This window comes from Xiphias gladius, chromosome 22, assembly GCF_016859285.1.
Source record: "Xiphias gladius isolate SHS-SW01 ecotype Sanya breed wild chromosome 22, ASM1685928v1, whole genome shotgun sequence".
Classification (NCBI taxonomy): domain Eukaryota; kingdom Metazoa; phylum Chordata; class Actinopteri; order Istiophoriformes; family Xiphiidae; genus Xiphias; species Xiphias gladius.
In genome coordinates, this window is record NC_053421.1 from 6,243,540 (window position 1) to 6,257,447 (window position 13,908).

General features: G+C 41.1%; 1 protein-coding gene across 2 annotated transcripts in view; it reads right to left on the reverse strand.

Annotated features, from left to right (window-relative positions):
* zfpm2a (zinc finger protein, FOG family member 2a) overlaps positions 1–13,908 on the reverse strand; it is a 120,344-nt gene that overhangs the window by 26,816 nt on the left and 79,620 nt on the right. The window lies entirely within an intron of this gene.

The window sequence follows — 13,908 nt, forward strand, 5'->3', positions numbered from 1 at the left end:
CCTTCAGTAACTTTTAGACCCACTTTCTATACAAACCAGTGTTGTTGCACTTTCTGAATCATGTCAGGGAATAATAATTGTAATTATATTTACTGTTTTCATTCGATTATTTGTTGGATTTATCTTAGACCCTGAAAATTATCTGGCCCTCCGTGTGAAAAAAAAACTGTTCCAGTGGTTAAAAAAAGCTTTTTGCGTGAAGTCAAAAATCATCCCTTTTCTCAATGGATTATATACTCATTACAGAATGTAGACTGCTGGCGAAGAACAAGAGAATACTACTATATTAAACAGCCTCTGAATATTCTCTATCCCCTGAATATCTGGTTTACAGAGCACAAAAGACCCTACTGCCTCACAGTCAAAGTGTGTAAAATAAAAAGACAGCAACCTTCATATCTAGGTTATCCTTTATAATTAGGTGTCTATGTAGCTTATGCCATTTCCCCTGTTTGATAATTGTAGTCCATCCCTCCTAATTTTGCAGAGAGTCAGAAAAAAAAATGCTTATTTGTGCCTATCTTCCTTATTAATTCTCCTCACAAATCCTTGATTATTTTCCAATCCTTTTCTCTGATATCTCTGGCTCTGTTTGTCTATTTCACTCACTCCTCCACTGAGCAGTCTGCCTTCCTTCTCAATCGCCTGTTTTGTTTCCCGTTTTAATGAACAGTTGGATTCTTTTATTTCTCTACAAGTGCTGGATTTGCCTTATCACCCCCCGTCCCTTTGAGGGTTGCCAATTGGTTTTATCCATGGATGTATCATTTCTTAGGCTTCCTCTTTTTTTCTCCACAAAGAGAAAGAACCACTCCGTCAACAAGCCTCTCCGGAGCCAGAGATTAAAAACCTCAACATCACCTACCTTCCAGCGCTACTCCCAACTGGTTTGTGTAAAACTCAATTAAACTTGTCCCCACTGAATTTCACATTACAGTACATTAAAAGGAAATTCTTCAAGCGTGATGACAAAGCTCAAACCTAGTTTCAGAGCTGCTATTTAGGAGCTTTCCTAAACGTTGTAGTCTTCAGGGTTTTAGCCTCATGTCGATGCAAAAGGCGCTAAACACAAAGACAAAGAAAAGGTTTCTTTTGACTTGTGAGAAAAACAAACTTTATGATTTATTTATTTACAGACACGCTGAAAGTCACAGCATCTGCTTGATACGCTGCACACAAACGACAAGGTCTCAGTCTATCAATTAGCTCACAATACAAGGTAAAATACAGCCTTTTAATGATTAAAGGTAAATACTTTCAAAAGTAACCAGGACATAATGATAGTTGTCAACCATGTGACATCAGGCATCTTTGTAAAATACAGATGTTAATCTTTGGGGAGTTTGCAGATTTTTGATCTCAATTTCAGAGCCTCGGTGAGTCGATAACAAATTATTCCACCGCCTTCGTACAATCTGTCTGGGTGAAAAGGGAGTGTTCAGTCAAGCATAGCACTGACTCAAAGAAACATCACAGGTCGATGTGTGTGTTAACTTCATTCACATGTGATAATGTGCTTTCAACTACACAACAGTCAACCTGAGATTCAAGCGGGGGAGGGGGATCCTAAAGATGTTGTCCATTTATAAGAAGCATCTACTCTTTTGTAGTTTGCGTTTTCCTACTGAGTGGGAGCGAACAAGCACGGATAGCAAATGTGGAGGGTTTTTCTACAAAACAGAATAGGAAGGAGAAAGGGAGGCTTGGCTTTGCTTCAGCCAGGTCGGCTTTATAAGAGGAGAATCTGGAGATGCACTCCTCTACCCCTCCCCTTCACTCTTTCTCTTGTTCTCCCCCGTATAACCATCCCTCCCCACAGCCCAAGAATTTAAGGGCAGCTTTGAACCCTCTCAGTGTTCTTTGACATTGTAAAATGTGTGTGCCACGTCTCCCCGTCAGCCACCCAAAGGTGTTTTCGTGCTGAGATTAGTGGATGAGGTGCAGTCTGTGTTTTGGGCCAAACATGCCCATTCTTTGACATGAGGGCGGACTCCGACTCTGACTGGGCTACAGACCAAGATCACTCCCTCTTGTCTCCTCTGCTTCCCCCTCAATCCTCTCCAACACATGACATGTGTCACTGCCACAGATCTGCACCGGAAGATACGAGCAGTTCAAGGTCAGGGCAAATCCCCAAAGCAGAGAAAAGAGAGGGAAAAATCTCGACCCCTTTTTCTCACACTGGAATGACTATTTAAAAAGTTCATTTTTCTTAAATACTTAGCATATTTCATGGTACTATAATGTGAGCGCTATAATGTGAAATCTCCATTAGCCAAAGATGGGTGCTGCAGTAATGCAATGGATATGTCAATTTTCTTGTTCTGGAAAAAAGAATTTTTGTAGGGATTTAAAATCCATGTAATATTCATACTTTCTATTTCACAGCACAATAGCCAGTGAGGAACTAAAGTGATTATACATAGGCAGAGTCAAACTCTAGGGCTGTTATCTATTATAGTTTAATAAATCAACAGAGGGGGAGCAGGGTGCACAAAAATTCTGTAACCATGTTGGGGTTTTTTCCTGAGCCAAATATGTTTGATGAGATAAGAAATGGGATAAGAAATATTTAAACAGAGGATTATTTTACATGGAATATGTGGAAAGATGAATCGGGGAGTTCATGGATCTTGTATTTTCATGCATCAGTTTCATGCATCTGTACTTGCAGGTCCTGAGCAACAAAATCTCAATTAACTTTAAATTTCACCAATGACAAATTATTGTTCAGGCCAAATGCAGTTCTGAGGCCAGGATAGCTCAGACAGGAGAGAAAAGGGTCCACCGTGTAATTATTTGGAACTTACAATGTCCTACACTTCAGATTTGTGAGGATGGTAAGCAGAAAATCTGTTTACTATGGAGCCGAGTTCCTCACTCTCTTCTGTGTGGATGAAGCCTTTGAATAATTCATAGAGAGAGCCATAGGCATATGCAATGGAAAAATGTTGCAGAATATCACACCAAAGATGGCATCCTCCATTATGTGCACTCTGCCCAGCGTGCCCACAGACCTCACATAATGTAATTGGATAAAAGTCAGATGCTGCATATTGAGAAGCTACATAAGGCAGCAATATACTTCAAAGTCTCTGAAATGTGCTAATTGACTCAAAAGCAGCTACAGGAAAAGGATTGCATGGCTTATTGTCTTCATATATTTATCTCCAACACCTCATTACTTTTTCGTGCAGTTACAAGAAATAACTGGAATAAATTTACTTACTACAACTTGTGTTCAGAAAGCATGACCTCACCCAAATAAAACAAGGGGGTGGGGGGGCAAGTCTTAAATTAGAATGTCATTATTTTGATTTGGTCCAGCTAAGATGTTTTTGTTGTCATTTTACTTTTGTTGACAACTTGTCCCATCAGGATGTTACTGACTGGAAGAATGTGACATGTGTTTTACATATCAAAACCGCCTAGCCTTTCATTTAAAGAGACTTCATCTTCACTGACAACATTTTTATTGAAAGGTAAACCCACAGAGATTAGGCATGTTGTCTAATTAGCCTCTTCTTCTACTGTCGTATTTTCACACATGAAGCCCCGTGACAGGAAGGTGATCCAGACGAAGCCAACCAGTGGTGACAGAATTATTCAGATCCTTTTCTTAAGTGAAAGTCCCAAAACCGCACTGTAAAAATACTCTTTTACAAATAAAAGTACTGCATTGAAAATGTTATAGAAGTAAACGTTTGTAAGTATAATCAAGAATATATACTTACAGCAGCCCCTGTAGGTGTCTATGGTATATTGTCAATGGTATATATACAATTATATAGAATACCATTATTATTACTAAAGGATTAATGTTGAAGTAGCAATTTACTCTCAGCGCTGGTTAAGGTGAAGCTAATTTTTAAATATTTTATGTAGGGATGCAACTAATGATCCTTTTTACTATGGATTAATCTGTTGGATTTTCTGGATCAATCCATTTATTGTTTGGTTTGTAAGATGTAACAAAACAGCAAGAAATACCCATAACAATTGACCCGAGCTCCAATGTCTTGTTTTGTCTGACTAACCGTCCAAAACTCTAAATTATTCAGTTTACTGTAATTTAAGACAAGAAACTGCTGCAAGTCATCACATCTGTGAAGCTGAAACCAAGAACTGTCTGGCATGAAAAATGGCTTAAATGATTAATCAGTTATCAAAACAGTCACTGATTAATTTTTTGATTAACTGACTCATCATTTAACTTCCAAATTTCACATACTGTTTGGTAGTTGAAGTTTTTACAGTGCATCATATTTTAAAAGTTCTTCGTATGTTTTCTAAGTAAAATTGTAATTTGTAAAGTACAGCTGTCGGATAAATGTAGTGGAGTAAAAAGTACAGGATTTCCCTCTCGAATGCAGTGGAGCAGAAGTGTAAAGTGCCACTTGTAAACGTACTGACTTACATTCCACCACTGGAGGCAACCCTCTGAGAAGGAACAGTGGACGATGATGGATGTGGTCGCTGTCTAACTGTAGAAAGGAGTCGGTGGGTAGGCTTGCTTAATTCCTGACATGAAATATTACCTGCAGCTCTCGACAGAGCAGACCTGCTTGGATGGTGGGAGAGATAGCATCCATCCTTTCAGTATAAGAAACAAACAAACAAACAAAAGCTCCAAGACCCCTGACCCTACAAAGGAACTACAACTGATAAGTTAGTACCAATTTCTCCCTCTTCTCCTACTTCTCTCTTTTCTTTGAATAGCATTTCTCTGCCTTTGGCCCCAGTTTCACCTTGCTATGCCTGTGCCCTTCTATTAAAGGTGGTAATGGCTGCCAACTTGCCTCAGGCCTTCTTTTTAATATTTGTCACTCATGAAAGAAAAGGGGGGGGGGGGGGTAGGAGGATGATAAATCTTACTTTTGCTAGCTAAGGGCTTCTATCTCCCAAACAGAATGAAATCCAGTCCAAAACACTGCTGTGCGCATTAGGAAGCTGTGGGTTTAAGCCTTGTCCGCCATGATCAAACCAGGATTTATGAAGCATCATAACTCCCGACAACATCCAGCGGCTTATTAATTTTATATATTTCTGTCCATTCCCTGATATTCCCAGCCTTGACAGTCACTCAAGATAAGCCAAAAGCGTTCTGACAGGATGGAGTGTGTATATATTTTTCACTGTTCTGCCGCTCCCCTCTAGTTGAATAGGTTTAGCAGAAACCTTGAGACTGCTGTGGTGTGATTTGTCTCTGGTTTTTGTCTTGACTTGCAACTTTCCCATTTGTAAGGGCCCTTAAATCAGCCTTGCACTCTGCTGAGCCATGAGAACAGGCTAGTCAGACACAGGGAGGAAAGGTGTGAGGAGGATTTGTGTGTGTGTGTGTGTGTGTGTGTGTGTGTGTGTGTGTGTGTGTGTGTGTGTGTGTGTGTGTGTGTGTGTGTGTGTGTGTGTGTGTGAATGTATGTCTCAATGTATGTTTAAGCAAAGAGAGACACAGACAGAAGGAGGCAGGGAGACAAGGTGATTGGCTCCGCCAGAGTATCACACATGTGGTTGAATTTTAATCAAAACGCTCACTAATCACCATTTACAGGCCGTCTATATAAAGGCCTGTTCTCCGATATGACGGGGCAACATGCTGATAGGGTTTAATTTAACTATAGTCTAGGTCGGAGGCTTGATTTAATGTGGCCCACAGGAAAAGTGAGCAGTAGGACAGAGAGAGAGAGAGAGAGAGAGAAATTGTAGTTCTTTATGCAATGATCACATAAGTTCACATCAATAAAGCCCTAACCCATTACCAGAAACACTACATGAAAGAGGAGGGGCCCTCTGTGAGCAAAGACTGCTCCTCAGCATAATGACAGAACCGGATCTAACTCTCCTGATGGCTGCTTCACTTCACTGACATGCTATGCAGAAGCAGTACAGGATCCTGACTATTTCAAGATAACTCCCTTAACCTCTTGAACCCTGATTTCCTCTTAATTTTCCCCTAAAGAAGCTTATATTTGGGGGAACAAATTTCTGAACTGAATGGAAATACCACACACGCATGTTGTTGAAATTATATGATGCTCATACTGAGTGATATATTAAACTCAACCTGATGGTTTAAAGGTGACATCAATCTATTCAATAAAACTATGTCTTGTAAATTATTTTACACAAAATTCACTATAGTTTGGTTGGAAATATTTGGTATCTTGGTAATTAACTATACACTACATCATTTCAATTATTCCATTATTCAGCTTAACCTCAATATAACTGCTTTATTTGCACCACACAACTCTGGCAGCACCAAAACATCAGCAAGAGATGTAATTTTTGAAGTTTTGAGGAACTTCATTACCCAGAAATCTTGCAATGTGATGGCATTGTTACCCTTCAGGCATTCATTTCTTTTTCTTAGTGCAAGTTAAAGCTAAGAATGGTGCAAAATATTGTCAGCACGTTCAGCAATTTACAGGGACTTCTGGTTTCTCTCAAGTGTGGGACTCTATTAATACCATTTTATTTTAGGTTTGATTTCCAGCCCTACAGCCGGAGAAAAACTTTTTGGATTGGCATATGACTTATTTTTTTGCGTTCAAATCATTAAAAATGTCAATGTGAAATAATTGAAGTACCGTCGACATTTCCATTTCAACAATATTGGAATTCAGAATTCAAGAATTCATGGACAGACTGATGAATTGTTTTTATTAATTTTTTTTGAGAGGCTGCTGCACCTGTTGCATTATGATCCTTATAAGATTCACAATATTTTTCTACGGGATGTGTATTTGTAATTTAGCCAATAAAATCACACACATATATGTATAGATATATATATGTAGATACATATAATTACATCTATAGATATAGATATAGTTATACATATAAATATTGCAAAAAAAGATTTTTATTGTATGGTCCTTCTTTTTCCAGAGAATGTGAATTTATTATGCTCGCTGTTTTCTATGGTTTTACATTCCAGGGCCTTATCCCTTGGAAGTATGTCCAGTGGGTAAGAATCTGCACCTCAAGTTACATCCAATGCCAACATTCAGCTTTTTCATCCTTCATTTTTTGTCTAACCTTAACCATACAATAGTTGCCATGCACAGATATTGTAGAAAGCAAAAACTTTCAAGACATTTGCAGCAGAGGTGTTGCAAACAGTGATTGGGCTGTTGTTGTAGGAAGAACAACAGGCTTCTACTGTTGGCCATTTTAGATTTTCAGTGAAACAGCTGGAGGTTGGACACCTTGCTTTAGTGGACACTCAGAATATTTGAGAGAAACAGTCTAATAGTTATGCTCATTCTTTTTCCTTAAACAAACTTTCTTTTGAGGCTAGAGCTCTCCTGGAGTCTCGACTAGGTCTCCTAAGGGCACAAGGCTCAGAGGCAGTTCTTATTTTGTACCCAGTACATCTTCTTCCACCTTCACTTCTCTTCCAGCTGCCTGAACTCTGGCTACAACCACGACCAAGCTAACTAGCCACAGTGGCTATCACACCCAGCAGTGTCTGACTAAGACCCTGGCATGCACTAGCCAGCGACAGCCACAGTGACTGAAGCACGCAGCGGTGAGGAGGCAGGCAGGATGTAATCTCCAGGAGCTGTTGATACAGGGAAACACACAGGGTTTGGGTCAAAGGGATTAAAACGGTGGAGGTGCTGGTTGTAAGAAGGAGAGGGGCTGTGAAATAGTGGTGGGAGCAGCGGGCGAGCCACCCCATAACAGAGAAAAGTGGGGAGATTACAGGGAAAATGGCGCAAGGGGGATTCCTGTGAGGAGAGGGGAAGAAGTGACTCCAAATGGCATTGGAACATAGCATTAGCAGCCACTATTCAACAGTATGCAGGCTTAGCGAGCTCAGGGCATCAGGAGGGGCGGTCATGTTTTCTGTGCTGGTCAGGTGATGCTCGGTTTCTATAGGTGACAGGTGTAAGGAAAACATGGATATAGAGTAGGAAAAAGAAGGCTGGAATCTTAACAGCCCCACTTGAAGACTTTGTCTCTGCTACACTGTCACCTCTCTGTGACTGTGACTGTCTAAATATTGTCAATGCCAGAAAGAAAAAAATTTAATCTTAAACAAAGGAGGCCAACTCTGCTGGGTAACATCGGGCGGGGAGGTTTTAACTGAGCCCTTCATGCTTATGCAAACCTCACATGGTTTGGATACAGTTCCATCAACAAAACATGTCAATCACTTCCCTGGTGAAAACGAGAGAGATAGGAGACTGAAACCTATCTCACACAGACCCAAATACTGTACTCACAGCTTCCATTTCACAGTCTGCGGGAGAGCGGGGTTCTAAAATCTTACATCAATTTTTTTCAATCCAACTATCCAAGGGCTCAGATTCCAGTTATATTTCACATTGAATTGACTTGTGTTTCCAGCAGTCTAGCCCTCTTCTAGTATGCTGGCTAGTGGAGCGATGACAGATTGGTTTCCACTCACTGCACGGGGGAGCACAATGGAGTGGCTTTGACAGAGTTAAGAGAAACAGTGCATCAGTGCCCCCCCCCCCACACCCCCATCTCTCTTTTCCCTCACACACACAAGCACACACTTCTCTTTTTCTCTCTCTTCCCTGGGGCTTAGAGAATGGATGGCCCTGTCTGACCTGGACGACACTGATGTCTAGTCCTTTACACTACTGTACCTACAGCACGCCTGCCTGCTTGCCAGTTCACTTTTTGTTCTGTCTCTCTCTCTCTCTCTCTCTCTCTCTCTCACACACACACACACACACACACACACACACACACACACACACACACAGTATGCGCACACAAGGAAAAGGAGCACCCATCTCTGTCACCCAGCACCGACAGGCAGAGGTCAGCAGAGCTCAGGCACTAAAGCAACCTAGAAGAGGTATGGTTTAGCTCATAAGCAGCCAATATCACTGTTATACTGAGGACAGACACAAGGCTTAAGTCTTAACAACCTTAAAAATGTAAAAACAAATACCTTACTGAACTGTAACTTACAGTACCATAAGTGAAATCAGAACGAGAAGTCCTGATACTTAAATGACAACACAGGTCGTTTGTAATTGCCCTCAGAAAGAACCCGTATGATTGTTTTCTGATCTGGAGCCCTATCAGCAGCCCAGTATCCCTATGAACTACATCCATATTGGATGTTTCCATACCTCAAAATGTATGTCCACTGCCAATGCAGGAGAACAGAGTTTGTTTCTATCACAGGCGTGCAATTAAGGTTTGCCTTTTTTTACTTACCTCAACCACAACTTCCCATAACCTTGACCACGTGTTTTTCTTTGCTACCCTTAACTATACCATAACCATAACCATCACCAAGTCTTTTACTTGCCCAAGACTAACTGTTCCTAAACCATACTTTATTTCATCTATCGAATATTTTCTCTCTCGATACCAACTTCAGTATCTCAACTCAGGGTAGCTGACAGTAACAAGTGCCAATTCACTACCAGTGCTCTCTTTTTCCAAAATTTAAAACCTGTGTATTTCTCTGCATGGCACTCACTGGAATAATTTTTATGTAAGGTAACATGAGGTCAGGGACTGCTGTTAGACAAAAAACTCGGTTGGCACTTGGCCTTGACTGAATGAATGTAAGTGATAGCAGAAACAGCGAATGTAATAAGGATATTGACAAAAACAACAGTATTTAATTTGGATCAGTCGTCACCCTCAATGTAGGCACCAATCTTTCATATGTATATATTGTAAAAAACAAGAATTTTAAAACAAATGCAGAATCTTCAGTATCACAGGGTTGCAGCAGGACAACCAACCCAACAGGTGCTCAAACCTACAGTAAATGACAAATAGGTTGTTTGTTGTTACAAAATCAATACAAAAAGGGTTCATATAAGCACTTTCTTGTCTGCCACCTAAGGTAAAGGTTTGATTGGATTTAGGCAGCCAAAACTACCTAGTTAAGGTTAAGGAAGAATAAAGGTTACGGTCTTCATGGTAAAAGCCAGGCGTTATGAATACCCAATCATCCACTATGTCACTTCTCTATGAGGTTTTGCTTTGGTATACAAACCTTATCAGTCCAATCTCCTTGGGAGACAAAAGTTGTCATCCTGAACCAAACAGGACTGCCAAAAACCAACCTTGATTGCAGCTGTTCTAAAGTATCTCTACATGATTTGAACACCCGATAAAACACGTTTTAGCCATGCTACAAGCGGGATTATTCATTTCTACCACATATCACATTTCCAGATTGCTACAACTACACCTTTAAAGCTCACTGTTGAACCCACCTTGTTCATCCCTGTGTCCTTACCCATGGCATTGGACTTTAAGAGGGGTAGAATAGCTAAGATCCCTTGACCAGATTGCATGATAAAACAACCCACAGATAAGGTACTAGCGCTAGAGGTGGCTTGCTGTTGTGTTCCTCCATGCGTTGTGATGAGAAAAGAAAAACTGTGATATCTCACTGATACAGCGCTCTAAAGACTATGGGGCTAGGTGTTTTTTTTTTCCACGTAGGTGGATGTACAATCAATAAAATGGATTAGCTGCAAAGGTATGTATAAAGGTTATCACCAAGCTCTCCTGCATGAATACAGTGGCAACCCCACAAAACAATTTTGTAATGTGTCGAGCTATTTCTTCAGAGAAAATCTGATTATGTTTTGCCCAACCTAAAAATTGATTTGCGGGGGTATACATTATCAAAGGAAAAATGGACCCTGCTCTACTAGACCCTATACAGCTTGAATGGAATTGTTCTAACTCTATTCTCTAAGCTTGTGGTATCATCGTAACAGTTAGTGTTGTATGTTTTTCTTTCAAAGGTACATCAGTGTTTTTCTTCCACTTTCATGTTCTTTTTTTCCTCCTCAGTGAGCTTTTTTCATAGTATGATCATCTCCTCTCTCCCTCAGTTCATCAGAGTTTCACCTAGACTCAGTTTCACTTGTTTAGTTCCACTCGCTGCAGTCCTGTGTCAACCCTCAGAGAGACTTTAACCGTGTGGTTTTCCATCACACTGACTGACGATCTAAACACCCCTCCACCCCAGTGATTCCTCTATCTCTCTCCCTCCATCTCTTTCGCTCAAACTCTCTCTCTCTCACACACACACACACACACACACACACACACACACACACACACACACACACTATGACCACCCCCATGCCTGATAACCAACAAACCTACCCCCCCCCCAAAAAAGAAGCTGGATGTGTAGAAAGGCCCCTCTCTCCAGCTCTCAGCTTTTGTCTCTGATTATCCATGCACACACACACCAACACACACACACACACACACACACACACACACACACACACACACACACACACACACACACACACACACACACACACACACACACACACACACACATACGAGCCCCTACACCCTTTCTCTCCACACACACATCCACTCACGCAATCTTCTTCCCAACCTGCTCCTGGATCTTATGTGTTCGGTGTATGTATGTGGTTGTGTGTGTGTGTGTGTGTGTGTGTGTGTGTGGTGGTGGGGGGTTGACTCTGACCAATGGCATCCAACAGCAGGGCTTTATCCTGAAGCACACTGACAATGCTTTTCACACCTACTTACCACAGCAGAGATGGGGGCGGTGGATCATACCAAGGCCTAAAAGCAGGCTAAGGGTTTTTAGAAGACACACATAGACTCTGGACTCTTTAATTACTGACTCAAGATCCTGCAGTAGATTAAAAAACCTCGCAGAGGCTTATTTTCATATCCGCAGATTTTTTCAATGAATATAAAAACGGTCATTGATTATGTCGTTAAGGGAGGGAAGTTAAGAAGGGAAATATAAAGTACATATAATCACATTAACTTGCAGTGATTAATGAAATAAAATGTGATCTTTTTTCCCCATCTGTATTTCAACACATTCAATACTGAGGAGACATGCTCTAACTATTAAGATGCAGCCCCTAAAAATCCACTTAACCAGTTCTGTGTGGAAAGACATCTGAGAAGGCAATGCAGATAACTCACATAACATACTCATACAGTGTAGATAGAGAGAGTGAACATCCATGGATGAAAAAGTGACTAAAATAATCAACAATAATGACTCATATGTGCAGTATTTTGAACACAAGTGACTGTATGTTTGTCCTCCCTCCCAGACACACTTTCAGCCCACCTGCATGATCAATACCAAAGCATTTCTCATCATTGATTATACAATTATAGAGAAGTTAAATCTGTGACACACTCTCATGTAGAAGCATTAACCAATGCAGCAGCCTGTGGAGATGGAGAGGAGGGAAGAAGCTTCCTCTTCACTTGCTGTTATTTTTTCCTTTTTTTAAAAGTGTGGTGCTTAAAGCGAGCTCAGTGTAGTCCAGGTACTTCACTCAGATGATTATAATGCCACGAGGGTGCAATACATCACTCTTATTAGCCACACTGGAGCACAATGGTATCATAATTAATGGTCGCAGCAGGATTGAACGCTGCCCTGACATGGAAAAGTGGGCCTACTTAAGCTCTACAAGGCATTTAAATATGCAGAGTGAATGGCACAACCCAAACCCTCCTGCTCTAAGGACAGCCCACGCTCATTAGCCTGACACCCTCCGTGGCATTGATACAAGGACGAAACAGCCGTACTTACACATACACACACACACACACACACACACACACACACACACACACACACACACACACACACACACACACACAACACAAATCACAAGCACATACTCAAAAATGTACATGCAGACCACAGCTACAAAATGTTACATGGTGATATATGAAAAGAACAGGCTTGTCCCTCATCAGTGCTCATCACTTCTTTTACATTTTCTGCCTGCATTGTTGTTTTTGTCTCAAGGCTTAGTCTACACAGAATGCAGATGGACATATATGTGTCAGCAGCCATTATGCGAATTTTTAGTAATGGCGTTTGGTCTGTGTGTTAGTGTGTGTGTCTGCAGTGAATGTGGTTGCTGTGGCAGAGTGTGGTGTCTGGTGCCTGTGCTATACTCTCTAGCACAAGGAAACTGCCTGTGCGTCGGGAGAACAATGCACAAAAAAGGCTGTCGGAGGAAGCGTCTGGAGCTGACGTCTTTCACATGGCTGTGAATGGAGCAGCAGCAAAGAGTGTTTCTGTGCGTGTGTGTGCCTGTAGATCATATGCTTACGAGTGCGACGGAAGGAAAAAAAAGAGAAAACACCCTCTTGAATATGTTTGTAGACAGACACAGGAGAAAATAGTAAGAGTGTGTGTTCCCATCTTAGTCATGTGTAGTGAAATGTGTGTGCTTGTATGTGTGTGAATGCCTCCTAAATACATGTGTGGGATGGTTAAGTCCTCTTACATCGCCGTATGATTTGGATTTTGCTGTCCTTAACCCACCACACACTCCCCTCCTCCTCCTCTCCTCTCCATAAAGCCAGCTTTACAACTTCTCCTCAATTGCTAATGTGGAAGCTTCAGCTAAAAGACACGCTACTCAACAGCTGCCAAATGCCTAAACCAGCCTCTCGTCTCCACCCGGCTCACTCCAGCCTGACCGTACCGAGTTATCGCGTGGCTCAGTGCAATCAATTATTGTTGCAGTGGAATCATTAATAATTTCCTAATGAAAACGATTCTGTTGATCTCTGTTGTCTTTTAATTAAACATAATTAGTCGGCTGCTCGGAGCTGTGGTGGGGACTCCTTTAGGGTACAATTTTGTTTTAATACACTGATAATGAAATTTTTACATTGTGTCAGTTGTTTAGTTATTATTCAGTCACACTATTTCTCTATGTTCCCAGATAACAGATAATAACCCTCGCACCTCCTATTCGCTGCAGTCATTTTAAAAGAGGAGGGTTGAAATGAACAATTAAATTTTGAACTGTAAGAGTCCTCTCCTCTCAACGGTTTTTTTTTTGCGTGCTACCAGTGAGCAGTGCAGGAAACAGTGCAGTTGTATGCTTCATTTCTGGTGGGGAA